This window comes from Rhynchophorus ferrugineus, unplaced genomic scaffold (assembly GCF_030347505.1).
Source record: "Rhynchophorus ferrugineus isolate W39M unplaced genomic scaffold, kcgeb_rfMv2 rfM17, whole genome shotgun sequence".
NCBI classification, from domain to species: Eukaryota; Metazoa; Arthropoda; class Insecta; order Coleoptera; family Curculionidae; genus Rhynchophorus; species Rhynchophorus ferrugineus.
The window spans coordinates 1,054,895-1,073,595 of NW_027472596.1; the positions used below are offsets into that span (position 1 = coordinate 1,054,895).

Sequence of the window (18,701 nt, forward strand, 5' to 3'; positions counted from 1 at the left end):
ATGATTTTGATAATTGTTAGAACCGGTTCGGTGAAGGTGATGGGCAATTAAAACACTGGATTCAACTGTATTTGTAATTCACAAACAACTCGCTTAAAGCTATAGCTCGGGTGGGGTGACTTTGACACCAGCATGTGCCGTAGGGTTGTTACAATTTTATATTTCAAAGCGAATATTATAACATTAATTTAGGCAACCACATATTCATGGCGCATGGTGACAATTTATGTGCCGCCATCTGATTGTCTTTAAATACCGCCACATATAAACCAATCAAATGCTCCTATTTTCAATCTAGATACATACACGTTCATTTGTTAAATATAAATACTGTTAGCTGCCACTAAATAATATTGACTTTCCAATTTTTTATTAGTCTGTATCCATAGTGCAATTTAATAGTAGGTAGGTGATTTAATACAAAACTATCATGAATTACTCTCATGATAATAATTATATGCGTACTTCTGCGTACACATCAATTTTGAGTGAATTTTTTGAAAGCAACAGTGAAAACTTAAATCAAAATACCAGTACACCTTCGGCAAAAGAAAACGAACCTAACAAGTCTCAAAGTATTATTTAAATAGTACATCTTACTTCATGGCTACTCAAAATTTCCATTATAGATTTTAATGACCCACAAAATGATCTGAATTCCGTCAACAACATTTATAATCCATCCCAGGGCGAAAGTTCTAATCCATATCTATTTACCATGCACCAAACCGCAAACAGGTTTATTTTATATGCAGATAATCCGCTATACATATTTATTAAAGCTAAAGAGTTAAGAAATATTAGAATTAGTCAAAGTTGGAATAAATGGGTATTTTCTCCGTATACCGAAAAAAAAATTATTTACTATAGTCAGGTTGGGGTTATTTTAACAGTTTTTTTATTCAATAGCGTTTCAAATTATACAGTTAAATTATTTCATATTATTTATATAACAATTTACTACATTTTAGATTGGTAAACAAATTAAATTACTGTATTACGCCGAAAAGGAACAAATGATAGCTGGTATTGCAGAATATCAGGGCATGATTAAAGATCAAAATCTAAGCAAACCTACGGCCTCCATCAAGTGGATATTCAATAAGCGCATTAAACAAAAGAGAATAATGTAAGATAATCTGAAAAACAATCAGATACAGCAACATAATTCAATTTTTAAATTTCAGACACATCGTTAATCCTTATGATTCAGGAACGCCTATAGTGTTATCCAAAGATGGAACTGTGATAAGGCAAGACGTCGCACAAAGCTTGATTGAAATGTTTACCGATGCAGAATGACAAGAGCAAATTTGAATTGTTATAGTGTTATATTAGTTTAGAATATTTATAATAGTTGTTTGTAATTATTATTATACATAGTAATGTAATATGACGAAATTATGTAATATAATGGTTATGGTTATTATTGTTAATAAATATTGTTGTATTGTTATAATTAAAATAACTAAATGACACTGTCGCTAAGTACAAATATTGTAAATAATTACCATATATATAAATATATATAGTTGCTTGATGATGTGATCTAATCATAGGTATATATAAAACTGACGAAATATAATCACCTTATTGCTACTTAACTATAACAGTACCAATGCTTATTTAAGTTATATAATATCCGATTAGTAGGTGCTAATGTCTTGCTATTCAACACTCTTCGATAGCATGAGGTAACATAATTCCCTTATAAATATTACGTTATTTAAAACTTTATAGAACACCAATTTTGAGTAATAGATCAATAATCTAAAACATATCAAAAGTAATATAAGTAGTGTTAAAAATTCATTCCAAAGCTTCTACGGTTTGAACTACTTGCCTTTAGAGAAAATTTTATATCAACAGGAATCATTTAATTTCACACTCATTAAAATTATCAAAATACAAATAGTTTTATGAAATGCCTAATGGTTTCTCGTTATTAAATATTATATTGCTATTCAGTTCAGGATAAACAAAATATATCTCACTAGATTATTGGTTATATTTATCATCGTAATATCCGAACTAAATATAAAGAACTCTTCTTTCAGTTACCTATATTTTGAGAAGAGAGAAAATGTTCCGGTATACATATGACTGGATATACACAAACACTATATATTATATATATCGCATAATTAATATTAATACAGGTTGAACATAAATAGCGTTTCTATTTCCATTTAAATATATTCTAAAAATACGGCAGATAAGTGATCTAATTAATACAGTACACAACTTTGCAGTGTACCGCCATCTTTCGGTATTATATATATATATATATATATATATATATATATATATATATATATATATAGCGTTTCTAATTCCATTCAAATTTATTCGAAAAATGTGGCAGATAATTGATCTAATTAATACGTAGTGTGCCGCCATCTATCGGAATTATTGTTTGTAGTTAATTCACACCCTATGCGAAAGATGGTCCTATAGACCGACTTGATTTTAGACGATCTCTTTACCCATTAGGCAACCTATATTCCCATAATTAACCATCAGTAGGGTTATGCACTTTCTGCGCTGTTTTTTATATTTTCTTTTAGGTCGTTTGTGCTTGTATTTTCGTATACGTTTAATAATCTGTTAAGTTTGACCAGTTTTTAATTTGTTGTAATCGCACCCGTCAAGAAGGTCACAATTCCATAACCGAAAATAACTACTAGCGTTGGAACTATCGACTGAAAACAGTCTAAACAGTCGATTGTGGCAAAACAGTCGAAAGGTCGATAGTCAAAAAATTACGACTGAAAATAGTAATTACTATTATCAGTCAAATGCACGCTTCGATTGATTTATTACATTCGTGATGTTATACTGATGTTATAAATATGTTTATATTCTCCAATGATAGTATAATCGAAGTCGGTCTTGTGGTCAGTGGGCGTTGAAATTTTGTCGTCTTTTGTCGTCTTTTTTTGTCGTTTCTTTCGTCGCCATGTCGCTCCCCGCCATCCCCTTTTCATTGCTGGGCGTCTTGGTAGGTTTGGCGGTTTTCGCGGGCCCATTTTGTTAATTTTTATCGTTTGTGGAGGTGGATTCGTCGGGTTTTGGTTTTGCGATGAGTTTTTCCAGTCTAGCCATCCTACGCTCCCACTTCTTGTCCATTCTCTCCCTCTTTTTCCCGATGGATTCTTCCAAGCTTTCCAATCCCTTGTTGGCCTCCTCGGATTTTCTTTTAATGTCCAGCTCCATGGACATTACATATATGACCTTTAAGAGTAGGTCAATTTTCCTCAATCAACTGTTTTAGCGTCGGCTTTGGTGATGGCTAATTTTTTAGCCAACGGGTTTTCCCGCGTGATTAATTGCCTCATCCTTTCGGCCTGCCTCTCCGACAGGTCTACCAAGCTTTTAACCGACATACTCTTCAGCTCCTCCAGCTGTTCCTCGTGTGTTATATCTTCAGCCGCGTCGTTATTTTCCACGGATTTTCTTTCATCCGTGGTCTGCGACCTCGTTCTTCTTGGGCTGCCTTCTGTCGGCTCTGTTGCCGCCCTTATTTTGATTAGGGCTGGGTTGTTAAACCAGTCTCCCTCATTAATTGAGGCCGAGGTGGCCTCTGCGGTCGCTTCTTTAGAGGCCATTGTGACCTCCTTACCGCTAATTATATTAGTAACCCAACACCGCCTTTTTTAATTAATTTAATGTTGGGTCACGCCCTTAATTGGTTTTCCCACGTACAATAATGTAATATACTGTTGATCGTATCCCAATACCGCCCTGTTATAAACTTTATATAAGAATTTAATTTGAATTTTATGATGAATTAATAGTGTATATTTATATTGCTAGCCGTAAAGATTAATTTGATTATTAATGAATTTAATTAAAGTTTAATGATGAATTAGCAGTATATATTTATTATTATTGCTATCTGTATAATAAAACTCCACCCCGACTTTGATGATCGGTGACGCACGTTGTGGAATTTCCCAGATATTTAATGATATTTTAATGTCTGATTGCGTTATCAAAGCCGGATAAATTTGCTGGTTTTTGTTCTTATATAAATTTAGAATTTAAAAAATTTTGAAAACTGTGTATGGGACTGTAATTCCACAACACTGCGTTACTTAATCCTTATTGACTATCACTTACCTTGATTCCAGCGCTTCGTTCCCCTTTGACTTGTCGCCACTTGGTTACCGACCTTCGCACTGGTCACTGTTTTGCATACACAATCACTGTGCACACACTCACTCTTTATTTTCGGATAGGTTTCACCCTCCCAAAGTCCTTTGTTTATCCTCTTTCTCCTCTGTACAGGCTTAATTTTGGCAATCAAACTGCACGATTAAACAAGAGAACAAAATAGTCCGAATAGTATCTAATAATTAGATTCTATTCTGATTCAAATTTATCAGAAAACTTTAATTTTCTTGTAAATTTGATTCACCCTGCACTTCCACCACACCAATTCACTTTCACTCTTCGTGAGAGACTTGGAGCGGTCTTCTTGGACCTAACCAAAGCCTTTGACAATTTCTGTCAGGACGATCGTTTCAGGTGAAGATTAAGATAAGATATTTTCTCTAGCCGGAAAACCATCGATGCAGGAGTTCCACAAGGCTCCCCAGTGGCACCCGCTCTATTTAATATTTTTCTTTCAGATATCCCTAGGAGACCACAAGTTGAGGCTGCTTTTTACGCAGGCGACACTGCTTACTTTGCTTCTTCAAGAGTAACACCGCATATCCGAAGCAGACTCCAAAAACAACTCGATGAGACGGTCCAGTGGTTACATTTCTGGAGGTTGCAGGTCAACCCACAGAAAACCCAGGCCATCTTCTTCCACAAGAAGCGTTTTGCACCGAGCATTTCGCGTCTTAAAATCGAGAACGCCGAAATCCCATGGTCAGAAGAAGCCACCTATCTCGGTCTTGTCTTCGATCGCAAATTTAGGTGGAATTCCCACATTCAAAAGTCCCTCCATAAAGGGCAAGGTATTGTTACTTTGCTGTTCCCGCTTATCAACCGGGCCAGCAGGCTTCCTCTATCTATAAAATCTCTCCTGTACAAGATGCTGGTTCGATCAGTCGTTCTATGCTGCTCCAGTGTCTATCTAAAATACGTCTCACCTAGCTAGATGGAACGTCTTCAAGTCTTCCAAAACAAAATTCTCAGAAGAATAATCAATGCCCCCTGGTTCGTCAGGAACAATCAAATTCATAGAGAAACAGACGTCCCCCAAGTCCTCCACTCTTCGTCTCTCGGACAATAGATGTATTACCGAGCTGGCCGATATTTTAGGCCAATAACTCATTTGGCTCTTCGTAGCCTTATTCTATCACAGCCGACATTACCCCGTCGTGCTCTAACTCCAAATTGTCTCGACTTTCTCCGGCGAGCGATTAACTCATGTACCGCAAGTTGCGTGGTGTGACAACGACGCCACGTCCTTGCCTGGCCCTTGTGCCTCTTAACAGTGTTATCGGTTACGAGCACCCTCCTTACTAACAGTAAGAAGTATCAGTTAGGGTCATTGGATCAGCTGATAGGGTGGGGATTAGTTGGTAGCCCAGAAGCGGTCTCCACATAACCAGTCCAACTCGCTTATTCCGGCGGGACTTCCCGACGAGGAATCCGTAACCAGGATACCACTACCCGGTTCCAAGCAAAAAAAAGGCGATTTCAGTCGATTGTTCCCAACACTAATAAAAATAATACAAAGAGGTTAGTAGTAATTAAATAAACTATTAGTTTATTAAAATTAGTATTAATTAAATTAGTAGTATTATTAAAATTAGTAGTAATTAAAAATAAATTAAATATTAAATATTTGTAATAAACACATTTTCTGATAGGAAAACTCTACTTTACTATGCAATAATTTATTTTAATGGCTATTAAGAAGAGCACCACAGTTTTTATTTGTTGACGAATGACTATCTTAACAGAATGTGTTAAAATTTTAAAGCCCATTGAAATAATAACCACCGAGTTATCTGGTGAGAGATATCTCAAGATCTCTTTAATTATACCATTAATAAGAGGACTTGAACATTCCACCAAATCCAGGATTTTAACAAGTGAACGGGGAAAAATTATAAAATTGTCTATTAGATGTCATCAATACATGACTGGCAATTTTAGAAATTTTTTATATTCTTGGTTTAAAAAAGCCGGATTTGGTATTGCAAATAATCCTCCTTCAAACTTCAATTTCTAACTTCAAAAAATATAAATATAGTTCCATAACTCGAAATTCAAGGCACAACTATTGACCAAGATTTTATATTATTTGGAAATGCAATTTATTACTACTATATACACGCAACATCTCTCCCCTCGGAAGGAGTTTTTTCAAAATCTGGGCAAATAATAATGTTCGAAGAAATCGCCTTACAGGAGAAAAGTTGATCATGACAATATCCCTGAACAGTAAATTGAAAATATTTCCGTTCTAAAATAAAAGAAATTTTATTTAAAAAGAGTCTGGTAGTTGTTGTATAATCATTTTTAGGTTCGTCATAGATTAGATTTTTCAATAATTAGTTATACGTTTACATTTTATTTAGTAGTTATGGTTATCAAACACCTTTAGTTTTAGATTTTGTTTAAGTTGTTCTGTGCTATTTATATTTATTATACTATGTAATTTAAAAATAGCAATTAATATATTTAAACACGATAGAACATTTATGGTGTTATTATTACATTCCTTTTTACAAATCCACAGAACATTCAGAATATAAGGATTCCTACTTTAAAATTATATTATTTATAACATGTTAATAGAAATTAATAATTTTATTTTCCGTTCCTTTTTTAAAGTTAGTACGCGAATGAATATATATACTTCTCTGTCTCGCTTATACTACCATTGGAAAATATAAACATATTTCAAATTAACAGCTCCAAGCATTCATCTCCGTCCTTACCTATCACACATTTTATACTGACACGAAACCCTACATCTTTGCCTAGCATCACGAATGTAATAAAACCGATTGATTTTGACGTGCATTTGACTGATAATAGTAATTACTATTTTCAGTCGCTATTTTTTATGTTTCGACTGTTTTCAGTGGATAGTTCCCAACGCTAGTAGTTATTTTCGGTTATGGAATTGTGACCTTCTTGACGGGTGCGATTACAACAAATTAAATACTGGTCAAACTTAACAGTTTATTAAACGTATACGCAAATACAAGCACAAACGACCTAAAAAAAAATAGGAAATACAGCGCAGAAAGTGGTTACCCCCTACTGATGGTTAATTATAGGAATATCGGTTGTCTAACGGGTAAAGAGATCGTCTAAAATCAAGTCGTTCGATAGGACCATCTTTCGGATAGATGGCGGCGCATAAATTGTCACCATGCCCATGAATATATGGTTGCCTAAATTAATGTTACAATAGTGGCCTTGAAATAAGGAGTTGTATCAACGCTACGGCACATGCTGGTGTCAATGTCACCCCACCCAAGCTATAGCTTTAAGCGGGTTGTTTGAAATTACAAATACAGTTGAATCCGGTGTTTTAATTGCCCATCGTCTTCACCGAACCGATTCTAACAATTATCAAAATCGTTGAACTTTTATTATTTACATAATTTTATTAATTTAACTAATGTTTATAACAATTCCCCTCATTTCATGCATCACTTTATACGTATCATTTATCACTTATTGTCTATTGGAGACATTTAAGTTCCTAATTATTACCTTATTTCCGCCAATCGGTTCTACATTACCTATATTTCATATGAAGGAAAATAACAACAGAAATTGATATACATTTATTTAGAAATCTATTAATTTCCCTCTCATTATTTTTAGTTATAACATTAAATAGAACAAACAAACAAAGAGAACGAACATTTTATTTTAATAAATTATAATTGCATATATATGACAATATGAATATGAAGACACATTGGCCCTATGGCTTGCAGGTGCATCCAACATTTTAATAAAACTATTATAATATATAATAGGAGTACAACCTAATTTTAACAGTTCTTTTCTACGAGTTTCAGATTTATAGGAGGTGAAAGGTGCGATGAGTGAGACATATCGACATAGGGGTTTATACTAAAGCATATTTGTGCTGGCATTATCATCTTCTACTCGCTATTCGACAAGTCGCAATGCAGTAATTTTAGAGTAAAATAACTATTTTGCGGTTCTCAACAAAATATTAAACGAATATTTAAGAAGATGTGTGATAGAAGTATGAATTGCACCGGATGGTTGCGAGAGTGAAAACGGACCTAGTAGTCCAGTAATTATAATTTGGCTATAAAACAGTGTTTAGGATGAACACCACTGAAAAGCAGTAACGATGTGGTCATTAGATGTAATTATTCGAATAAAATTAATTACTAAAAATATTATATTGCAATCCTAATCGGCGATTAACCAAAATATCAAGATCAGGCTTTCTATGCTATTAAGTAATATTATTTCGAAAAAAACAATATGGAGGGGGTTTCCTCAGGTATAGCATTCACGGAGGGGCTACAACCGTGAAACATTTTTGAACGAAAGCCAACGGTAAGTTGCGCAAAAATGGTAAAAAGTAACTAAAATCTTCACACTCGATGTTCGATAGAATGGGAAAGCTTCCCTTGCAATTCGGGCGACAATATCGTGGTATTCAGTCGGTCCTCTCATTCGCATCTCTCGCTGAAATGATGAATGATGATGTAATTTGACAAGCATATTTCTATTAACACTGCCATGTCTAACGATGATAATGCGTTCATATACACAGTCAGTTCGGTTCCAACATTCATGGGGTGGAGACGTATTTTCAATACGCTCCAAGCTCTAGAAAGATACCTTTAAAAAAATATTATATATTTGAGTTTTAAAAACGTATAAAATAAAATATTAAATATCTAAAAATAGCAAACTACAGCGATTCAATCAAATCTCCTGCATACTTTGATATAAGATTAGAACAATCAGCAATAACGTAAACTCCACCATCAGAATAGACTACAGTCATTAACAAAAATGATTGAGAGGCCCAGAAGAAGAAATCGCGGGGAAACAAACAAGGCTCAGTGACTATTGGTTATAAAAACATTAGAAACAAAAAACAGCTTTAACAACCTGTCGGAATAAATTGAAGAGAATATACAACCAAAGCCTGAAAAAGTTGTTCCCAAGCTACCACCAATAACAGTCTATAAGGTAGGAGTAATAAAACATATCCATGACCCATTGAAAGCCATTACTACGTACTACACTATTAAAACAGTGACCTATGAAAGAGTTAAAATCCAGTTGTTAGAAGCGGAGCACTTTAAAATCCTAGTAAAAATATTAAATGAAAGAAACAACCAATACCATACATTCAGGCGAAAATCCTAGAGAGCATTCGTGTTAAAAGGATTAGATCACGGGACGGACTTTAACACCATCAAGGTAGCCCTAGCTGAAAAAGGCTACGAGCTCTTAAATATTCATAAAATACGACATCGCACGATTATAAAACATCCCGCCTATGTTCTATATTGATTTAAAACCTAATGGAAATAATAAGGCGGCGTATGAAATCACCAAAATATCTCCAGATGTCTTGAATTTGGAGTTGTGGAACTATATTTGTATTTTTTGAAGTTAGAATAGAAGATACCTCTTTTGTGATAACTTTTTGTATCGCCTCTGCATTATTTGCAATACCTAATCCTGCTTTTTTTAAATCTAGGATCTAAAAATGTAGATTTCCCGCATATCGTATTCATTTCTAAAATTGTCTTTTATTTATGATATCTAATAAACAATTTTGTCATTTTTTCTTCACTCACTTGTTAAAATCCTGGATTTGATGGAAAATTGCAGTCCACTTATTAATCGTATAATTAAAGACATCATTGGGATATCTTTCACCAGATTACTCGGTGGTCATTATTTCATGGGCTTTAAAATAGCCAACAAAATCAATTGTTGAAGTTTAAAGTAGAGTTTTCCTATCAGAAAATGTATTTATTACAAATATTTAATATACTTACTACTGTAAAACTAATACTACTGTAAAACATTATTCTGGATCTGCAAGAGGCTTGGACAAAAATCGCGAAAGTTTATCAAATAAGTATTACCTATTATACCAGTCCAAAGTAATACCTATTATGCCAGTCAAAAGTATCTTACTATTTATCATTTAAATATTTTTTTTGCCCTCGGAAACTAGCGTTCCAAGATAATGTTATGTTAATTTACAATATATAGTTATTCACAAGCAAACTACAAAAAAAATAAAACGACATATATTACATATAAATCTGTATAAGCATAAATGTGGCGCATTACTTTTTTTTGGCCTGCAACCGGGTAGGGGAATCCTGTTACGGATACCTGGTCGGGAAGACCCGCAGGAATAAGCGAGTTGGATTGGTTATTGTGGAGACTGCCTCTGGGCTACCCACTAAACCCCACCCTATCAGCTGATCCAATGACCCTAACTGATAGTTCTTATTGTTAGTAAGGAGGATATCCCTAACCGGTAACACCGTTAAGAGGCACAAGAGCCAGGCAAGGACGTGGCGTCGTTATCACACCACGCAGCTTGCGGTACATGAGTTAATGGCTCGCCGGAGAAGGTCAAGACAATTTGGAGTTAGAGCATGACGGGGTAGTGTCGGCTGTGATAGAATAAAGCTATCAAGAGCCGCATGAGTTATTGGCTTAAAATATTTCCCAGCTCGGTAATACATCTATTGTCCGAGAGACGAAGAGTGGAGAAATATCTCGCGTAAACCTTGGATATAAAATCGTGAACTTGGGGAACGTCTGTTTTTTTTTAGATAGACACTGAAGCCGTATAGAACGACTGATCGAACCAGCATCTTGTACAGGAGAGATTTTATAGATAGAGGAAGCCTGCTGGCCCGGTTGATAAGCGGGCAGCAAATTAACAATACCTTGACCTTTATGGAGGGACTTTTGAATGTGAGAATTCCACCTAAATTTGCGATTGAAGACAAGACCGAGATAGGCGGCTTCTTCTGACCATGGGATTGCGGCGTTCTCGATTTTAAGACGCGAAATGTTCGGTGCAAAACGCTTCTTGAGGAAGAAGATGGCCTGGGATTTCTGTGGGTTGACCTGCAACCTCCAGAAATGTAACCACTGGACCGTCTCATCGAGTTGTTTTTGGAGTGCGCTTCGGATGTGCGGTGCTACCCTTGAAGAAGCAAAGTAAGCAGTGTCGCCTGCGTAAAAAGCAGGTTCAACTTGTGGTCTCCTAGGGATATCTGAAAGAAAAATTTTAAATAGAGCGGGTGCCAGGAGGGAGCCTTGTGGAACTCCTTCGTCGATGGTTTTCCGGATAGAGAGGATATCTTCAATCTTCACCTGGAACGATCGTCCTGACAGAAATTATTTGATAAGAGCTGTTGGGTCATCAGGTAGACCTAATCGGATGCATTTCGCTACTAAGCCTTCGTGCTAAACCTTGTCAAAGGATTTGGTTAGGTCCAAGAAGACCGCTCCAAGTCTTTCACGTCGGTTAAAAGCACAGTTGATTTTTCCGGCCAGCCGATGGGCCTGATGAATGGCTGAGTGTTTGGCGCGGAACCCGAATTGCTCATCTGGAATGATATTGTTTGTTTTCGTAAAACCATTAAGAGCATGAAGCATTGGGCTATCGAAATATTATCGAAACTCGGGGCCTTTTTATTCCGAATCTTGCTGATCATTTGCGTGAGTATTTTAGTTTTTAGCTTTTCGTAGTCGGTGACTGCAAAAGTTCCTGTCTCTGTTGATTATAGGGGGGAGAGGGGGTATGACGTTTTGCGCCTTCGCCACGGGGCTTTTAGAGAGTCGCCAGAATGTTGCTGGGCCATCCAGCCTTTGGTCCGCTAGAAATGAGTTCCATTTCTCGGATCGCCAGGCTTTAATGGATTCCTTTACTTCTCGTTTTACTCTGTAGGTGTTTAGTGAATTAATAGCCTGGCTACTTACCTGAATAGGCTGGGTAGTCTTGACGGCCGGTGGTTTGGGCGTTGGCTCGATAGCTGTCTTAGTTAGCGGCTTGGCGGACGCTGATCTGACGGCATTTCTAGAGGATGATGGCTGCGAGTTGGCCTTGGTTCTCTGCTGGATAGGTTGGGTGGACGGCTTGGCAGCTGGCTTGGTTGCAGCTGCATATCTAGCCTTATCGACGGCCTTCGACAGCTGACTTGGTTGTGGTGGTGTGATGGGGCTCCTCTTTCCCACCACGGTGAATCCATCATCCGGATCTTCATTTTCTAGCCGTTGAGATGTGATTTCATTTGGTGTCTCTTCAGATTGATGTACTAACTGCGCCGGGGTGGGTTTAGTAAGGACGTCTTGTAGCATCATCCGCATTGCGGAGAGCTCGTCTCCTTACTTCGTTAGCAATATTCGCAGTTGAGTAAACTCAAATTTGAGCTCTGCCTTTTTATTTTTTAAATACTCGATGAGAACAGGACCCATCATCCGGGCATCGTCAGGGCTATCATCGGCACATTTGTCGGTTTTTGACGGCAACTTTCTGAAGACGGCGCTGGCTCTGGCGAGCGGTACGCCATTGCCCCGCTTGTCAAACGCTTTCCGGCGTTTGCAAACGTTAAACGTTGTCTGTAAATGCGCCGTTTCGGCGCTTACAGACGCTTTTTTTTAAGTAGGCACTGGTGGAAACGTGATAACGGATCGACCGTCTTAGAGAAAGTTTCAGGTGATTCTCGGAGGCGTAGGTAGGTTCGGCGGACCGGACACGACCGTTCTCTTCGAGAGCTAGCACGGAACTCCGAAACAACAATGTCCAAAAACTCATTCAACAATGCGCCAGATTCCAAGCATATGGGCATACTAAGACAAACTGTCGCAAGTTGTACAGATGCGCGAAATACGCTCCCCTGCGCATTTCGTTCATTTCGTCGCATCGTTATGCGACCAATAATTGCATACGCAAAACACGTGACGACAAAATAAATTGCGCCATAGGGAATGCCTAGTCCATAAAGCGTTACAACACAAACTGTATTCAGCACTGACAGAAAAAAGAAATTTACAGCCACCAAAACAGCCCATACCATCTAACTCGTCTAAAGCACCAATACATCACTTGGTTTTTGTATGAACAAAATATTGATATCATGATGGTATCCGAAACACATTTCACGGATAAAAAATATTTAGAGATTCCGAAATACAAGCTGTATCACACAAAACACCCAGATGGTGAAGCAAATGGAGGAACATCTATAATGATCAGTGAAATATAAGGCACCGTGAAAGAGAGAAATTCAGTGAGAAATATTTACAAGCCACCATTCTAACTATTGAGTAAGTGCATGGGCCATTAACAATTAATGCTATATATTGTCCACCTAAACACGACAAGGCAGCACAATACCACGGCTTCTTCTGGGCACACGGGGCTTCTCTTCACGCTGGGTAATAGGTTCATTACCGTGGGAGACTACAATACAAAACATGTTATGTAGGTTTCTAGACTAAGAACACCAAAAGACAGATAATTAGTCAAAACAATGAAGGCCCATAATATAAAGAATATATCTACTAGTGAGCCAACATATTGGCTGTCAGGTAGAAATAAAATTCCCGATACCATAGACTTTTGTGTTACAAAAAATATTAATAACAAAACGTGCAAAGCAGAATCATGCCTCGATCTATCATCTGACCACTCACCAGTTATTATAACAGTGAACTCAAATATCTCAACAAAACAAAATCACTTTATTTGCATAACACAAAAACCAACTGGCAATTATTTAGAGAAAAATCAGACAGTTTGTTATCACTAAATTTATCATTAAAATTAACAATACATGGGCTAGGAATGACAAAGGTAAAGCGGAAGTTTTCTCTAAACACTTAAAAACCGTATTTAATACGTACCCATTTGAAATACCCGCAACAGAAGAAAATAACATAATGGAATTTCTTAACACTCCGTTTCAAATGGATCTTAAGGAATTTACTGTTAAAGATGTTAAACAAACAATACCTAAAAAAAATTATTATAAAAAAGCTCCCAGTTTTGACCTAATTGCTAAAAGAATCTTGAAAGAATTCTCAGGAAAGTGCATCAAATTAAAAACATTCATATTTAATGCCATGCTAAGACTTAATTAATTTCCTAGCATCTGGAAAGTGGCTCAAATCTTTATGACTTTGAATCATTGGAAAAATAATAAGACGTGTCCTCTTATCCTATGAGCCTGTTACCTGTCATCTCAAAACTTTTCGAAAAACTATACATTAATAGATTAAAATTAATCGCAGAAGAGATAAATGTTATTCAAGACCATCAATTTGGCTTGCGTAATAAATACCGAACAACAGAACATATACATAGAGTAGTCAACCAAATTAACAAAAAACTTAAATGATAAGCTTCATTTTTCGATTTTTCTCAGGCCCTCGACAAAGTGTGGCACACTGGACTGCTTGTTAAATTGAAAAATCTTTTGCTCCATACGCATTTGTAATTGCTGAAATCGTACCTCTCAGACAGACATTTTATTGTCAAACAGGGTGACGAATACATTGACCTACAGCCTATATATTCGGATGTTCCGCAGAGCAGTGTTCTCGGTCCATTGTTATATCTTATGTATACAGCTGAACCACCGACCTCACAAAACATTACTGTCGCAACATATACTGACGATACAGCGGTCACACGAGGATCCAATATCAGCCACAAAAACCTCCAACTTCATCTTAACAAAGTCGAATTGTGGTTGAAAACCTGGCGTATCAAATCAAATGAGGCAAAATCTACCCATATAACATTCACCCTTTGCAGAAGAACCTGTCTCTCAGTAAAATTGAATAATCATAAGTTTCCGCGAGCAGATAACGTTAACTATCTGGGAATACATTTTGATCGACGTCTGTCTTGGAAAAACATATAGTGACAGAACGCAAACAGCTTGGGCTTAAACTAAACCAAACGTATCGGCTGATAGGGCGTAAATCTAAATTATCATTAGATAACAAGGTTTTTGTCGTATAAATCAATACTTAGGCCCATCTGGACCTATGGTATTGAACTGTGGGGTACTACTTGCAAATCTAACATAGATATCCTCCAGAGGTTCCAGAATAAAATGTTGCGAGTCGTCGTCAATGCCCCATATTAGGTGTCCAACAAATTAATTCAATGCGATATACACATAGAACCCATAACGAGTGTAATTCGAAATGCTAGTGCGAAGTACTCCGGAAGAATATTAGTGCATACTAATGCACTCGCCAAACCGTAAATGTGTGCGTTAGTTAGTTAGAATAAGTTAGGATAGACTTTAAAATTAGTGATTATTTTTAATTGGAGTTAGAATAGTATCTAGAACAAGGTTTAGATTATAAGTTGTACAGCAGACTACTAACTCTACATGTTAGTATGGTTATATTACATAACGGAAACCAAACAATAATACTTATTGCACAAGGGCAGATTGTAGAAGTTCATATATAAATATATATATTTATATATATATATATATATATATATATATATATATATATATATATATATATATATATATATTAAATAAAAGGCCTTTGTTCGACAAAAATTCTGATTTATTGGTCCGACAGGTAAAACATGGTAATGTGTTTCGATCAATGGACCAAAGGAGACTGTTATGGACCCATTCCGTGGTGCTCGCCTCGCTCATTTATGTTGACTTACTATTTAGTTGCTGCACATGGTCCTGTCTTGGATTCATATTCTAACACGGTAATCCTGCTAGCTGAGGCGTCCTTGCACCATATACCAAAAGACTAAAAGATAAAAAACATTTGTTTAGAAATCAGTTATTATTAATAATGGCGTTGGAATATCTGAAATGAAATATGTCAAAAAATCAAGTGCTGAAAAATTCTAAAATAAGACCGCTTAAAAGTATATATTAACAATAATAGTACAAAAGTACATTTTATGCTGGATAATCTCAAAAGCAATTTGCCTAAATAACAATTGTTTTTAATAACAGTACAAAAGCTGCAAAAATATTTAATGAAATATGTTTAAAGATCAAATGTAATCAATAATAGTACGAGAGCTGAAACATCTGAATAATATTAGCCTAAAATTCTATTGTTCCTTATAGCAGTGTAATATCAAAAGAAATCTGAAATGAAATATGTCTAAATATCAATAAAATATTGTTAATAATAGCACGAGCGTTAAAAAATCTGTTATGAAAAATTCCAAATAATGAAATTTTATCAAAATAGCATAATTATTGAAAACTGAAATAAAATTTACCTAAACATCAATTGTTAACAACAGAGCTGGAACTGACAAATCGGAAAGAAAATGATGGTATAGTAAATGATCAGAGCTTTTGCAAAATTAATTTATTTTTAAAATTCATTGCATTTGCAAAATAATTTCTATAGTGGGTGTACCCACACTTTTTTTTTTCACCAGCGGTCCTCTCTCCCTTTCCTTCGCAGCGTTCCACCAAAGGTTCTGCCTCTCACACAATTTTTCTTTAGTTTGGGAATACATACTGATGTATAAATCCCGCACATAATCACTCTGCTGGAGCACCAGCTACCACAACAGTACAGTAGCTATAAAGAAATATGTAAATTAAAACTATATCAAGCATATCCATTGCAAGATGCAATTAATAAACAAAAATTTATGATATCAAAAATTTATCTGGAGTTAAATTTGATAAATAATTTAATTATTAATAAAATTTTACCGTATAGTGATAGATCGGTCCAAGTTAAATTTGTACAATTTTTTTTTTAAAGTTTACATAAAACCTAAAATTATTTATCGATACCAGGGGTGATATATTCTGCTAATACCGACCAGCCAAAATCGAAATGCAAAAAGTATACACTGAACAGAAAATTTACATGAATTGCAATTTTTGCAACATTAAAATTAAAATGTGATATCGCCTATAGTAGGAACTCTAAATTGTATTATGATGCATAATTAACTACAATATTCCCAAAGATTACTACTGTATTACGTCTGTTCAACCTCCATTATAATCGATATCCAAACACGTTCCTTTGTGAATACATAACTGTAAAGGAAATCTTCTGCATTCAACTGTACCGAATACCAATCTCCGACGAATACTCGTCGAATGAAAATTTCAACGCCCACTGACCACAAGACCGACTTCGATTATACTACCATTGGAGAATATAAACATATTTATAACATCAGTATAACATCACGAATGTAATAAATCAATCGAAGCGTGCATTTGACTGATAATAGTAATTACTATTTTCAGTCGCAATTTTTTGACTATCGACCTTTCGACTGTTTAGCCACTATCGACTGTTTAGACTGTTTTCAGTCGATAGTTCCAACGCTAGTAGTTATATTCGGTTATGGAATTGTGACCTTCTTGACGGGTGCGATTACAACAAATTAAAAACTGGTCAAACTTAACAGATTATTAAACGTATACGAAAATACAAGCACAAACGACCTAAAAGAAAATATAAAAAACAGCGCAGAAAGTGCATAACCCTACTGATGGTTAATTACGGGAATATAGGTTGCCTAATGGGTAAAGAGATCGTCTAAAATCAAGTCGGTCTATAGGACCATCTTTCGCATAGGGTGTGAATTAACTACAAACAATAATTCCGATAGATGGCGGCACAGTACGTATTAATTAGATCAATTATCTGCCGCATTTTTCGAATAAATTTGAATGGAATTATAATACCGAAAGATGGCGGTACACTGCAAAGTTACTGTATTAATTAGATCACTTGTCTGTCATATTTTTAGAATATATTTGAATGGAAATAGAAACGCTCTTTATGTTCAACCTGTATTAATATTAATTATGCGATATATATATAATATATAGTGTTTGTGTATATCCAGTCATATGTATACCGGAACATTTTCTCTCTTCTCAAAATATAGGTAACTGAAAGAAGAGTTCTTTATAAGTAGTTCCGATATTACGTTGATAAATATAACCAATAATCTACTGCGATATATTTTGTTTATCCTGAAGTGAACAGCAATATAATATTTAATAACGAGAAACCATTAGGTATTTCATAAAACTATTTGTATTTAGATAATTTTAATGAGTGTGAAATTAAATGATTCCTGTTGATATAAGATTTTCTCTAAAGGCAAGTAGTTCAAACCGTAGAAGCTTTGGAATGAATTTTTAACACTACTTATATTACTTTTGATATGTTTTAGATTATTGATCTATTACTCAAAATTGGTGTCCTATAAAGTTTTAAATAACGTAATATTTATAAGGGAATTACGTTACCTCATGGTATCGAAGAGTGTTGAATAGCAAGACATTAGCACCTACTAATCGGATATTATATAACTTAAATAAGCATTGGTACTGTTATAGTTAAGTAGTAATAAGGTGATTATATTTCGTCAGTTTTATATATACCTATGATTAGATCACATCATCAAGCAACTATATATATTTCTAGATATATATGGTAATTATTTACAATATTCGTACTTAGCGACAGTGTCATTTAGTTATTTTAATTATAACAATACAACAATATTTATTAACAATAATAACCATAACCATTATATTACATAATTTCGTCATATTACATTACTATGTATAATAATGATTACAAACAACTGTTATAAATATTCTAAACTAATATAACACTATAACAATTCAAATTTGCTCTTGTCATTCTGCATCGGCAAACATTTCAATCAAGCTTTGTGC

General features: G+C 35.2%; 2 long non-coding RNA genes across 3 annotated transcripts; one reads left to right on the forward strand and one right to left on the reverse strand.

Annotated features, from left to right (window-relative positions):
- The first annotated feature begins 1,011 nt into the window (after positions 1-1,011).
- Positions 1,012-1,332, forward strand: LOC143205795 (uncharacterized). The gene is made up of 2 exons (XR_013007912.1): positions 1,012-1,129; positions 1,188-1,332. It is a non-coding gene; the product is annotated as an uncharacterized LOC143205795 (long non-coding RNA).
- A 14,318-nt stretch (positions 1,333-15,650) lies between these two features.
- LOC143205800 (uncharacterized) lies at positions 15,651-17,252 on the reverse strand. 2 transcript variants are annotated; one of them, XR_013007917.1, is made up of 3 exons: positions 17,121-17,252; positions 16,397-16,560; positions 15,651-15,762 (listed from the first exon to the last, which is right to left on the reverse strand). It is a non-coding gene; the product is annotated as an uncharacterized LOC143205800 (long non-coding RNA). The 2 variants fall into 2 exon arrangements; XR_013007916.1 differs by lacking the exon at positions 17,121-17,252 and having other exon boundaries at positions 16,397-16,610.
- Between the last annotated feature and the right edge of the window lie 1,449 nt (positions 17,253-18,701).